Below are 15,191 nucleotides of genomic sequence, written 5' to 3' on the forward strand. Positions count from 1 at the left end.
GTAGGCTGTGTTTACTGGATATGGAAATGCTTTAGTTAGTGTTGTAGCTGAGATTCTTGCCGTTCCAATGATGTATGGGATGTAATGATTTCATACATGCAAGCCAATGTTTCATGTCATGGTCCGGACCCACCGATGGGCCCATCAAATTCATCATTCACTGCACTCACTGTGATGAATATAAAATAAGACACGTTTACCCCAGCGCCATATACAGGACTGTCTCAGAAAATTAGAATATTGTGATAAAGTTCTTTATTTTCTGTAATGCAATTAAAAAAACAAAAATGTCATACATTCTGGATTCATTACAAATCAACTGAAATATTGCAAGCCTTTTATTATTTTAATATTGCTGATTATGGCATACAGCTTAAGAAAACTCAAAAATCCTATCTCAAAAAATTAGAATAGTTCCTCAGACCAAGTAAAAAAAAAAAGATTTATAACAGCAAAACACAATCAAACATTTGAAAATGTCCATTAATGCACTCAGTACTTGGTTGGGAATCCTTTTGCACGGATTACTGCATCAATGCGGCGTGGCATGGAGGCAATCAGCCTGTGGCATTGCTGAGGTGTTATGGATGCCCAGGATGCTTCAATAGCGGCCTTTAGCTCATTAGCATTGTTGGGTCTGGTGTCTTTCAGCTTCTTCTTCACAATACCCCACATATTCTCTATGGGGTTCAGGTCAGGGGAATTTGCAGGCCAATCGAGGACAGTAATGCCATGGTCAGTACACCAGTTACTGGTGGTTTTGGCACTGTGGGCAGGTGCCAGATCATGCTGGAAAATGAATTCCTCATCTCCATAGAGCTTTTCAGCAGACGGAAGCATGTAGTGCTCTAAAATCTCTTGGTACACAGCTGCATTTACTCTGGGCTTGATGAAACACAGTGGACCAACACCAGCAGCTGACATGGCTCCCCAAACCATCGCTGACTGTGGGAACTTCACACTGGATTTCAAGCAACTTGGATTTTGCTCCTCTCCAGCCTTTCTCCAGACTCTGGCGCCTTGACTTCCAAATGAAATACAAAACTTGCTTTCGTCTGAAAAGAGGACTTTGGACCACTGTGCAACTGTCCAGTGCTTCTTTTCCTTAGGCCAAGTCAGACGCCTCTTCCGTTGTCTTGAGTTCAGAAGTGGCTTGACCATGGGAATACGGCTATTGTAGCCCATTTCCCGGACACGTCTGTGAACAGTGACTTTTGATACCTGGACTTCAGCTTCAGTCCACTGTCTTTGAAGCTCCCCCAAATTCTGGAAGCGACTCTTCTTCACAATGCTGTTAAGGCTGCGGTCATCTCTCTTGGTTGTGCAGCGTTTCCTGCCACATTTCCCCCTTCCAACAGACTTTTTGTGGATGTGCTTTGAAACTGCACTCTGTGAACAGCTTGCTCTTTGAGAAATTTCTTTTTGTGTCTTACCCTCCTGATGGAGGGTGTCAATGACGGTCCTCTGGACAGCAGTCAGATCAGCAGTCTTCCCCATACTTGTGATTTAGTTTACTGAACCAAGCTGAGTGTTTTTCAAGGCTCAGGAAACCCTTGCAGGTGTTTCGAGTTAATTAGACGATTCAAGTGATTCGTTGAACACCCTACTAGTATACTTTTTCATGATATTCTAATATTTAGAGATAGGATATTTGAGTTTTCTTAAGCTGTATGCCATAATCAGCAATATTAAAATAATAAAAGGCTTGCAATATTTCAGTTGATTTGTAATGAATCCAGAATGTATGACATTTTTGTTTTTTTAATTGCATTACAGAAAATAAAGAACTTTATCACAATATTCTAATTTTCTGAGACAGTCCTGTAGACTGAGAGTTACGTCATCTCCGTTCAATCCAATGGACCACTTTTTTACAGCAATGGCGGATCGTGGAGCCTCTCAATCGTTCCCCGGAAGTTAGCGCCAAGGCTAGCAGAGCTGTAGAGTTGCAGCATAATAGACCTTTCGTGACGGACTTTTAAAGGTAAGAAGAAGTTTAAAGATTTATATTGCGGATATTATCAGTACATCTGATTCAAATTAACATGTGTATTAAAGGATGTCAGTGGATTATCCCTAAATTAGTAGATTTAGGGAACGTTTACAGATAACAGATTAAGCTAGGATACCATACCATAGTACCATACACTATACAATAGTGGTTGAATACACAGTATTAGGAAACACTTTATACTTACTGGACATGTTATACTCATTACATACTGTATATAAAATATGACCAAGAATGTGATACAACTTTATAGAAATTCATATCACATCTGTTACTGATGCCATTTGTCATACTTTTTTTAAACTCACAAATAATAAAGTTCCATAACTTCAGTTGGGAACAAAGACCACACCTTATCTCCTCAAGGCAATTTCCCATCCAATAGGTGTGCTATACTGTATAGGTGTGTATAAAACCCTTTCTCCTGTCTGTTACTCCCTCTTTCAGCACAAGAACCAGAGGGGGATTCAATGGAGCCTGAATACCTGCACTGAGACCCTCACCCTGCACCCTGAGTCTCAACTCTGTTTTTCAAGCCTTTCCCTGTTTTTTTGTATTAAACAAAACATTAAGCTTTCCCAATGGTGTGGTTTTCGTTTTGTGAAAAAGTGCAAATGCAGTGTTTGTATATAATAACCTCACATATTTTTTTGCTGTTGGTCGTGAAATTGCTCCTGCTGACTTGAGCCAGCCATTTTTTCGTCCGCTCTGTGTCAGTGGGGAAGCCGTACATTCATACTCCTTTCTCGGAGCGATTTGAGCATCCACAGGCAGCACAGCAAACCCTGGTGGCGACTAGGAGGCAGCACAGCAAACCAGGACAACACGGAGAAAAAGGCACAGACAAACTGCATGATATGCTATTCAATGTTTATTGAATTCCATGTATTTCCAATGGATGTTCCTAAAACAACACATTTAACATCATGCTGCTGCTGCTGCTGCTGCTAGTCCTTTGATAGTCACCTGTCGGTCTCCTGTCCTTTCTGAAAGCCATAAAGATGACATTAGTCATTTAGATAACTTGTGTCCTCAATTACCATGGGATTACTGAAGCTACCATGAATTTAAGAAAAATGGTAGAAATGAATCTAATCTGAATTTTGAAGCATTCCTTTAGATCCCTCCCTCTAAATATATCAATAAACATTAGAAAGTGATGCTCCTGACTACCATACAAGTTTAAGAAGATAATATTGGTTTTAAAGAATTCAAAGCTATAAATAAACAGCAACAGGCTCTTTAACCAAGGCACTGTTAGCCTGTAAACTAGTTGTTCACACTAATCCTAATATTATCACTTAATATTAGCAAATTCTATTTTATTTTTTAAAACATATTGATGTAAATACATACACATATCGATTTGTTGTATAAATATTGCAAATCAAAACCTTTATTCACTAATAATTCCCAAAAATCGTAGTTCTATCTCCTGTTATTGATGCATTCACATTGCCCGCCATGAACGATCCTCGTCTACATGAACCACGTGATGATAACCGTTTTTGGACTTCCGCTGTCGTAACTCTTCTATCTATATGGCGCTGGTTTACCCCACTGTACAGGCAAGTTGGGACTCAGTAAGAAGTAACTGTACCAGATGGGTAAAAATCAGAAGTCCCGGTAGTGCGTACCGGTAAGTACTGGCCCAATTCAAGCGCTGATTATGATTCTACACTGAAAAAAAGAACACATTGGATTTACTCAATTCAATTGGTTGTGTCACGGCTTGGCTCTCAGCCATAACAAACGCAGCGATGAGACGACGACGTGAGTATGGAAAAAAGAGGAGTTTATTCACACTCCCCAAAACAACCGACCACCAAACAGGGTTAACAAGCTCTATGCAGGAGAATAGCTGTTCCGGGCTGCTCTTCCTCCTACGTTCCCCGGGCAGAGAGAGAGCCACTGCAGCCTACTTAGATCCTTTATGGAGGCGCTGATCAGATTGGGAGCACCTGGAGAGAGGCTGCACCTGGATACAATCAGGGAGAGAGAAGCACACACACCCACACACAAAGGCACACCCACACCAGCATAGTCAGTGAAGCAGGGGTCGTTACACACACACCACCCCCCCCCCCCCCCCCCCCTTAAAGTCGGTGTCCCCAGGGCCACCGGCACCACCAACCAACCCCATCCCAAACCAAAGCAAAAGGTCATGGAAAACAAAACCCCACATATGGCACTCCCCCAGGTCCCTAATGAAAAACAAACAAAAACACCACCTTCACACAGCAATCCTCTCCTTTAACACCCAGCCACACCTTTAGCAACACCAGTATCTGAGAAGCACTATTTAAAAAGAATGGGCAGAGCAAGAAAGATTTATGACAATCAATATATATACATTAAGGTAAAACCTAACCATACTTAGTGCCATGGGGCTCGTGACAGCGCGTCAGCAATAACATTGTCAGACCCCCTAATGTGCCTAACATCAAGGTTGTAAGCCTGAAGAAACAAAGACCACCTCGTCAGTCTTTGGTTAGGACACTTCATTGAATGCAAAAAGGTCAGGGGATTGTGATCTGTGTAAACCAAAATTGGTCCTCCTGCTCCCACATATACAGTGAAATGCTGCAACGCCCAAATGAGTGCTAACGCTTCCTTCTCAATCACCGAATAATTCCTTTGGTAACTGTTAAGTTTCTTTGAAAAGAAACTGACGGGTCTCTCCACCCCCCCCCCCTTGTCAAGCTGGAGCAGAACCGCACCGACTCCCACCTGGCTTGCATCTACTTGGAGACTAAAAGGACGATCAAAACATGGAGCCGCTAACACCTGAGAGGAACACAACAGAGACTTAACCCTATCAAACGCTCTCTGACAGTCGACCGACCAAGTATATTTTACCTTAGCCCTAAGAAGTTCAGTCAAGGAAACATTGTAGTGGAAAAATGTTCACAGAACCTCCTGTAGTAACCCACCATACCCCAAAATCTCTGGAGTTCCTTTTTGGTTGTGGGCTGTGGGTATTCAGATATTGCTCTGACCTTGGCCAGAACTGGAGCCACACAACCCTGACCCACCACATGGCCAAGATATGTCACTGTTGCCTTTGCAAAGGCACATTTGGCCAAATTAATAGTCAGATGTGCCTCCGTCAACCGTTCAAACAACCTCTCGATGCGCTGAACATGAGCAGTCCAAGTGTCACTGCAAATTACCAAATCATCTAGATACACCGTAAAACCCTCTAAACCCGACACCACGCGATTCATCAAACGTTGGAATGTAGCAGGAGCATTTTTTAACCCAAACGGCATTACCTTATATGAATAAAGTCCAGATGGTGTGATAAATGCCGCTATTTCCTGTGCCCGCTTGGACAAGGGGATCTGCCAATACCCTTTAAGCAAATCAAATTTGCTAACATACTTTGCGGACCCCACCTGATCTATACAGTCATCCATCTGTGGCAAAGGAAAAGAGTCAGATTTTGTCACCGCATTCACTTTTCTTAGATCAGTACAGAATCTAGGTGTCCCATCCTGCTTTGGCACCAAAATACATGGAGACGCCCAACTAGATGCTGATGGGACAGCAATTTTGTTCTCCAACATGTAATTAATCTCTGCATCCAGCCGATTGCGCTTAACTGGTGGCATGCGATAAAAATGTTGCTTAATCGGCTGAGCGTCCCCAATATCAATATCATGCTCAGCCCAGTCAGTTTGCGACGGAGTGTCTCCAAACAGACACAGATATTTGTGTACCAATGCTGAGAGTTCCTCACGTCTTGATTCCGCCAAATGAGACAACAACCCGTCTAAATTATCTAGCGATTCCAAATTTCTGAAATGACCACAGAGCAAACTATCAGGTTCAGGCACTACATCTCCCTCATGCGTCAAACCATGTGTCACCGCAACAGCCGGCTGCACCTCATCCTTCTCCACCTCTGTGTCCGTGTTACCCTCCCGCTTGTGGTAGGGTTTCAGAAGATTTACATGACAGAGGCGTTTAGTCTTCCTTCGTCCTGGTGTTGCCACAACATAATTTAAATCAGAAGTTTTCTCAATGATAGTGTACGGACCTGAATATTTAGCCTGAAATGGGGAACCAACAATAGGCATAAGTGATAGAACCTGGTCACCTGGATTAAACTCCTGTTGTGCCGAACGACGGTCATACAATTCCTTCATTTTACTTTGAGACACTGACAACTTTTCCCGTGCCATACTTAAAGCAACAATCAAACGACGTCTGAAGCCATTCACATAATCCACCAATCTCCGTGGTGGCTCAGTTGTCCACACAACCCTCTTTCAGCACTGCCAAGGGACCCCGTACAGCATGTCCGAAAACCAACTCATTAGGGCTAAACCCCGTACCTTCATGTACCGCCTCCCTTGCAGCCAACATCAACCAAGGAACACCTTCCTCCCAGTCTCCATCTAGCTCAGTACAGTAAGCACGTAACAAGGATTTCAATGTCTGGTGAAACCTTTCCAAAGCACCCTGACTTTGGGCGTGGTAAGCTGTTGACTGGTTCTTCTTAATCTTCAAAAGCTTCAACACCTGAGCAAACATGTGAGACGAAAAATTGGAGCCTTGATCACTCTGAACGACCTTAGGAATACCAAATATTGAGATAAACTGCAACAAGGCCCTAACCACAGCCTTAGTTGTAATCAACCTCAAAGGATAAGCCGCTGGATACCTAGTGGTTTGACACATCACAGTCAGCAGATATTTGCAACCAGACTTTGAACATGGTAAAGGGCCCACACAATCCACAATGAGATGTGTAAATGGTTCACTTACCACTTTTATCGGCTATAGTGGTGCTGGTTTGATCTTCTGGTTCGGTTTCCCTGTCAGCTGACACACATGACATGTTCTAATATACTGCGACACATGTCTTAAGACGTGGCCAGAAGTAGTGTTTCAGGATGTTCCAATATGTTTTCCGAACCCCAAAGTGTCCACACTCATCATGTGCGACTTTCAGGACAAGAGGACGAAGCTTAGTTGGCACCACCAGCTGGAAAACCTCAGTCCCTGTACCATCAACAGCCCTCCATCTCCTAAACAAGTCATTACGCAACATGTATCCACTTGAAGCGTTTTCCCTCTCTGCCACTGGCACAGCACAGTCAAAAAGGCCTTTCAGCGAAGCATCCTGACGTTGCTCCTCTCCCACCTCATGGTGTGTAAGTAACACCGAAAACTCAGACAAAGATGGAACCTCCACTATGTCAGTTGACTTCCCATGTGATAGCAAGTCCTGATCCCTTTTGGCCCTAGCCCGTGTGATCACACACGCGGCCGTAACGTCTGGCACCACTGTAGAGCGCTTCTCAGATGCTGACTCAATCAGACCACCAGTGACTAACAACACAGAAGGGCCATCAGCCCAGACTTTACCACCTGCCAAATCGTTACCCAGAATGAAATGTATCCCCTCGATTTGAAAAGCTGGACGTACCCCAATAGCTACATCCCCTTTAACAAGGTCACAGTCGAGCTACATCCTATGAACAGGAACAGGAAAAACCGTGAATCCCATCCCCCGAGTCCAAACCGTGTCACCAGTGTCACTTTCCTCAGACAAAGACAGAACCGAGTCAACGATAAAGGAGTCAAATGCACCTGTATCCCTCAAAATTTGAATTGGAACTTTGACATTGCTACCCACCCATGACACCAAGCCGTCTCTTATAAAAGGAGCATAGGATGCCAGAACCTCAGGTCCACATAAGTGGTCCGTAAGCACCTCGTCAACACAGCAGCTACTCACAGGGGCAGCGAACGCAACTGGTTTACCCACAAATCTTCCTCCCTTGGATTTTGCTCTAAGCACCGGACAGTCTGGTTTCCAATGGCCTTTCTCACGACAATAGTTACAAGTATCCTCAGATTTCTCCCAAGCCACTTTCTTTAGATCCATCCCCAATGACCCAACATCAACAGACCTTCCACTTCCCCCAAACACAGGTAGATCTCCAGCACGCCCTCCGAACCTGCCCTTATGCAGTAACACAAACTCATCCGCTGCTACTGCAGCCTCGGATGCCGAAGTTACCCTGTGTTCTATTATATAGGTTGCAATGCTGTCAGGCAGGATGTTTTTGAACTGTTCCAAAATCATGAGTTCACCCAAATTGTCAAAGGAAGTGATGTCCATAGCAGCTAACCAACGTTTAAAATGAACAGAAAAATCCCTCGCCATTTCCACATAAGTCTGACCCTGTTTTTTCTCCAAGGACCTAAAACGCTGTCGATAAGCCTCTGGAACAAGTTCATAAGCTCTAAGCACCGCCAATTTTATTTTAACATAGCTAGAGCTATCCTCCGAACGCAACGCGGAATATGCGGCCTGTGAGTACACACTGAAGCATCAGGGCACAGTCGGCATCCGGCCAATCCCTAGCTTTAGCCACCCGTTCAAAAAGCAAAAAAAAAGTGTCAGGATCACTTTCATTAAATTGCGGCAACAAGCGCAAGTTGTTAGCATCGAACCGCTGAGGAGACCTGGGCACCTGTTCACCGTGCCGCTCACCCAACACCGCACTACCTCTGCCCATGGAAAGACGCTGCCCTTCCATATCAAGTTTGGCTTTCTCAGTCTCCTGCCGCATCCTCTCCACTGCAATCTCCTTTTCAAACTCCATCTCATACCTCATTTTGTCATGACTCAGCTGCAACAACAACATCTCCTTCTGCTGCTCAAAGGACAGTGAACTAGCCTGCAACAGAGGTTTTAACACCCCCTCCTTAACTTCCGGAAGCACTATCGTTTCACGTAATACCGACACAATAGAGGTTTTTATAGTGCTTTTTAGCCTTTTATCGCCAACAACTTCCACCGAGAAATGTTCCGCAATAACGAGCAGCTGCTCCATTGAGACATTTTCAAGGGCTTCCTGAGAGGAAGCACTGATAAACGCGTCTACCTCCGCCATACTACAACGCAACACCGAGCTTACAGTGAGACAAAAGAGAGAAAAGAAAAAAAAACTGATTGGAGTTTCCCCACTAACTACGACACCCGCTAACTAATCTCCTCCCTGGTCTTCATGTGGTTACTTGCGGCGGGTACTTATGCAATAAAGACCGCTGGCCGAGCAAAGCGACTAGCAAGCTAGCAAAAATACTGCGACCATAGCCATGCCCCCAAACTGAAGCTTCAGCCACTTTCACCACAACATTAACACCCCGCACAACGGTCCCAAGGGAACCGTCGCTACCACCTATCAGGAGAAACCCCACACAAAATAACGAACTAACTCACACGCACCCAAGCTTATCTTACCGGTTTGGAAGAGCCCCCAGCTGTCACGGCTTGGCTCTCAGCCATAACAAACGCAGCGATGAGACGACGACGTGAGTATGGAAAAAAGAGGAGTTTATTCACACTCCCCAAAACAACCGACCACCAAACAAGGTTAACAAGCTCTATGCAGGAGGATAGCTGTTCCGGGCTGCTCTTCCTCCTACGTTCCCCGGGCAGAGAGAGAGCCACTGCAGCCCACTTAGATCCTTTATGGAGGCGCTGATCAGATTGGGAGCACCTGGAGAGAGGCTGCACCTGGATACAATCAGGGAGAGAGAAGCACACACACCCACACACAAAGGCACACCCACACCAGCATAGGCAGTGAAGCAGGGGTCGTCACAGTTGCACACAAATAATTTGCTTTGGCAGCAACCTATAGAATTGTTTTAAATCAACGCAAACGATTTATGTCCAATCAACGCAAGTACTTTGTGTTGATTCAAAGTTATTGAAATGTGTTTCAATCAAGTAAATTAAACACTTTCATCATTTTACTCCAACCCCAACTCCAATTTGATCACTTTATTCAAACACAATTCGATCCCTTTTATTCCATCACTATTTGATCACATAACTCTAGCAATATTTGTTATTTTAATTTTCCAATGTCAATTCCCTGTTTTCAGAATTGTAATTTTTTGTATATATGTAATACATTATATTTATAATTTAATGTAAATATCAAACATATTTTTAAATAAAAGTACAATAAACTATTACAATGTCAGCAATAAATGTGTTCTTGTTGTCTAATACTTTTCAATTAACTTTTTCTTGATCACTCTAAACATAAACCACTTTTTTTCCATTGAGAACGATTAGAAAGATTTGTTTCAAAACCTTTATTCCAGAACCTGGAGAATAAAGAATCACTCACGTCCTTCTAAAACATCCAATCTCCAATTTGAGAAGTACAAATATTAAAAAGGACCTTACATATTGTTTAGCAATTTTGTTACAACAATAAAAAGGTAAACAAAAACAAATATATATATATATATATATATATATATATATAAAGCAGGGGATGCTTGTTACAAGGCATCAATAACTGGAATGGTGGTAGGAGAACCAGCCACACCACTCAGTCCAGGAATGTAGACTCTGCATCTATACCTCCACTACAGGAACAGGGGCGGATCTAGACAAATATTCATGGGGTGGCAAGAGGGTGGCAGGAGAATTTGAGGGGTGGCATCCCCTGGCAGAAGTATATTCTGATTTAATCGCAGTCATATCAATCAATGTTAACTTGGAAAGCCACAATATTGATATTTTAACTCAATAACATTAGGTGAGATTATTGTGGCACATCAGTAAAGCCTTACATATAAATATATAAGGTGGCACACGTGATTTAATGAATTTTAACTGAATGAGTTGGTTTAACTCTTAGACCAGCAGGGGTACCAAATATGCAGACTGCTGCAATAAATACATTAATTAACTGTCTCATCAATGTGTGTCTTTATGAATATGATAATATTAACAATCATATTATTCCTATCAGCTGTCAATCACTGTTATGATTCACATCTTCAGTGTTATTATTAAATAAACTATATTTTTTGTTAATGATGAACGTTCCTCAAGATGCTTGCTTACCCTCCTTCAAATTTGAAAGACCAGTAATTACTATCATAATTCAAAAGAATCAAAGGAACAGTTCAGCGCCCCACAACTTCATTGCAAACAGTTACAACCTTGACTTTACATCAGAAAGAACAAACATTAAAGAAATGACTAACTGCATCAGTTAGGGTAAAAAAAAAACGTGTATTCAGCTAAAACATACATCGCTGCAGTTATTATCCAGTGGAATGCCCGTACCTACTGGCCTAGTTAAATCAAAGTGGTTACTTTTTTTTGGCTGAGCAGTGAAGTTTTACACACCGTCTTATTTGACTTTCTCAGGACTTGAAACTGTTTTTTGGGGGCAGACCCCCACAAAGACGAAACATATATTTACACATGTAAGGTCATCATCTTAACAGTTTGTTATTCTCATCGACTCATCCGTGAGCAGAGCATCAAGTTGGCATGCCTATAACAGCTGAATGTGGCGATTACCATCTTGATCAGCAAAACGCCACACAAATTTAAAGCTATGGTGCGTTTTGATTCAATGCTGAGTACAGTCAAACTTGACAGGCTCTTCTTTGTCATAGTAGACCGCAAACAGTTGCGGCGCCAGAGTATTTGTGTTGGGTAATATATGGTAGGGCTAACCCATACAGTGGTGGGGCTCAAGTCAGTATTTGCAATGTAATAACATACACGCTCTCCCCTTGACAGTGAAACGCCACGCGTGAGGTTTATATTATTTCCCTGTCTCAATCAAAATTGAACTGTATGAAATAAAAAGGCACATTTGTCTTGTAGTAAATAAAAAGGGCGACCTGGAGCCAATCCTGCAATTTCCCCACAGGTGAAATAGTTGAAAACCCTGCAGGGGGGTCTGGGTGGATTCTCCCCCAGGAGATTTTTTAAAATACTAACATCAAATACACATTCTGGTGCTCTCTTAAGAAGAAAAATAAAGAAATATATATTACTCCACGAGGTATTTAATAAAATGAATGTCATTTTAGTTTTTTGTTACTTTGTTCTGAAAGCTGAACCTGCTGCTCCTCACAGAGAGGAGAGGGAAGAGGCTGTGTGAATTACTTTACATTGTGGATAAAGGTGGATAGCCCCCATTGTTCTGTGTGTCAAAATGAAAGACAGCCCACACACCTATCAATCATCAAACCGTAGGGTCTTATAGTTGTACCGATGTATATAGAGATGTACTACAGCAAAAGTATTCTCCGTCGGGACTTCCTGCAACAACACCACGCCGTTATCGTGATTCTGATTGGCCAGAAGACATTATCAAAGATGTTCTATTAAGAAGACGATCACTACGTGACAAAAGTTTTCAAAACCGTTTCTAATCTTCGGTATTTCCAGACAAGTGGCTACTGAAATCAATCTTACTAACTGCTGTCTGTGCAATTTACTCCGCGCGAGTTGGCAGACTTTATTTTGCTTACTTTAACATCATTTTTCATGGTGGGGCTAAGCCATTTATTGGTATGAATGTAGCCTACCCCAGCCATACCCTGACCGCAAATACCTCATTCCTTCTGTCGACTTGTATCCGAAATGCTTCTCGTTTTGCGCTGTCCTCCCGTTCAAATGAAATCGCCACCAATCATATTTCCAAGCTCGCGCCAGGGGGGGGGGGGAGGAGTTACAAGGCTCACGTCTTGTGCTGCATTCACTTGCACTCGGACATTAGAGATTTTCTCTCATAAATGTCCAATGAGCCACAACTTTTCTTTCAAAACAAAGCTGCCAAATGGGGTGGCAGCTGGGGTGGCAAGGCATTTTTCTGAGGTGGCAGCTGCCACCCCGTAGAACCGCCACTGTACAGGAACAGTGTAGGAACAGTTAGCCGTGAACATGGAAAGTGAGCTCTCTTTACGGCCCGTCCACACAGCGGCGTGCGTTGACGCTTGCCGGCGGGCGTGTCTGAAACTTGACCAACAACCAATCACATGAATCTCCCGCACCTGACACACAAGCAGCGGTTTGATTGGCTAGAGCTTGTACTGGCATATGATTCGATTGGCTGACGCTTCTGCCGAGGCATCAAAAGTTAAATATTGCTCAACATTTGCAGTGAGCCACGCCAGCAACGCTCCGCGTCGCTTCCCACAATGCAGTTTGGCGAAAACTGACGTCACCCCATTCAAAGTGAATGGTGAAGCGTCAACGCACGCCGCTGTGTGGACGAGCCATCACTCGTGCATTTTCCTTTTCAAGTTTTGGGCCTTTCTTGAAAGGTCAGATGCATCCAACTCCATTATAACCTTCTGAATAACTTCCGAGGTGTAGCGGAGCTTCGACGGGTAATTCATGTTTAGGGCATACATGAGTCCAAACAGCATTGCAGCTGTAAGAGCCACATTCTCCAGATCGTGAAGCACCACCACACCCTCGAGGATTACTCCGACATCAGAATAGTCACTGCTGGGAGTCTCTCTGGCAACATAGATTCCCACTGTTGTTCCTTCTACCTCACGTAGTGTGTTGGCCTCAGTCACATGTCCTGGTGGAAGACAAATCATTTCTTTAAGGATAAGATTTTTTTTACTCAGACCTCATTAAGACACAATTTGCTTATTTGACAATACTGGTACACTCCACTGTAGCACTACACTAATTAAAACAATGCACCCAGAAAGTTGCTTGGGAAGAAGCAGACCTGGTTTGTTTTCACCTGTGGGTTTCACCAGCCTGGCTAACAGATTGTAGGTTGTAGATTAAATTGAGTGAATAAACACAGGTGAATGGTAATTATTATTGGTAATATATATATATATATATCACAGACTTTTCAAAAGAGGAGAAGGTTGGAGAGAATAAACAGGTGAAATGCAATGACACCAAATGCTGGAGACTAATGAGCAAAGCATTAGGTCCTACTCCTGATTCATAATACACCCTATGAAGATACTGCAGCCTGAGGAAGATAGAGCTGTCATTAAGACTATTGCATTAGTATTTGAATGTGTCTCTGCAATCAGAAAAACACAAATCACAATTTTCAGCCATGATAGACCATGTTAATTCTAACAAAACCAATTATAAATCAGTGTCAATATCAATTTCAGGAAGACAGCTATGTAAAAGGTCTGGTATATCTGGTCAATTAGGTTCTTTTAACTGAGGCTATTTTTTTCTTAAAAACATGTTCAAACTAACTTTGTTTTAATGTGGCCGACTACTTTAGCACACACTCACCATGTACTCCTTCAACAGATCCTCAGGATCCTCGTTGAGGTATATGCAGAGTCCTTTAATGAGGCACTCCCTGAGAGCATTGATGTCATCCTTAAGGATTAAAACAAAGAACATAGGGACATTTTAACTCAAATTGAACCTACATGTATGGAGTAGTCACATTTTGGGATCATTTACCATTGTAATTGATTTTAGACTGACCTAATGTCGAAAAGGAAATGTTATACACACACACACACAGTTAAAAAGTTCTTACTGTCATCATGGCAGCCATGTCTTTTAACTTCTTGCCCTGCTGCCCCGATTGTTTCGAGAACACCCTCAGCAGACTTGCGGAGTGTAGGTCAAGCTGCGACAGGAACCTTGTAGAGGCATAGTTGTAATCCGCTTGAACTCTGGGTTAACCTGAAACAAAATGAAACAATTTTTTAACAACATGGCCCACTGACATAGACACATTTGTTTCATTAAACTTACACCTGCCAATCACATAACTGTATGCACTATGCATGTTGGCTCAGCATTTGATTTCTGCTATGGAATATTGGGTGTGAATGCTGAAAGCATTTTGCTCTACCGAGATCTAATCCAGCTCGACGCGATCTTGCAAAAGATATATTTTCGACAAACTTTTTTTTTAGGCGGCTTTGATGTAGTGCTAACTTATACAATCATATTCGCCACAGTAGATACGAGATGTGGACCTGAAAATCGCTAATAATATGTTTGTAAATGTGTGACGAATCTGGTGACCACAACTGCTGCGTTCGGTAAACACAACATAATAACCAGTTAGACTGAAAACCAGTAGGGACATAACACCAGCAGTATGTATTGTGTGTTTCTGTTGTCAAGGAGGTTTAATTAGAACTTGTGCTACACAAAACTTAAAGTCATTTTAATTTGTGGCGTTAGCACGGTATTTTTCTTTTAACTCTAGGCCCAAATTCCTGTGCAGGAAAAAGGAAAACGATTATTATTCCCATAATATCTATGTTTCACTCGATAATGTTTTAATATTTGGGACCTACTTGGTAAAACTGAGGGGCAGGCCTTACAGCGCCATATTCACAGCAACATTCTGGCGAACTTGCAGCACCA

At 42.7% G+C, this 15,191-nt stretch overlaps 1 long non-coding RNA gene across 1 annotated transcript; it reads left to right on the plus strand.

The window, feature by feature from the left end:
- The first annotated feature begins 1,864 nt into the window (after positions 1-1,864).
- Positions 1,865-2,588, plus strand: LOC307040105. Its single transcript, XR_013808430.1, has 2 exons — positions 1,865-1,984; positions 2,459-2,588. It is a non-coding gene; the product is annotated as an uncharacterized lncRNA (long non-coding RNA).
- The last annotated feature ends 12,603 nt before the right edge of the window (positions 2,589-15,191 follow it).

The sequence above is a fragment of the Notothenia rossii genome, assembly GCF_949606895.1.
Source record: "Notothenia rossii genome assembly, chromosome: 5".
NCBI lineage: Eukaryota > Metazoa > Chordata > Actinopteri > Perciformes > Nototheniidae > Notothenia > Notothenia rossii.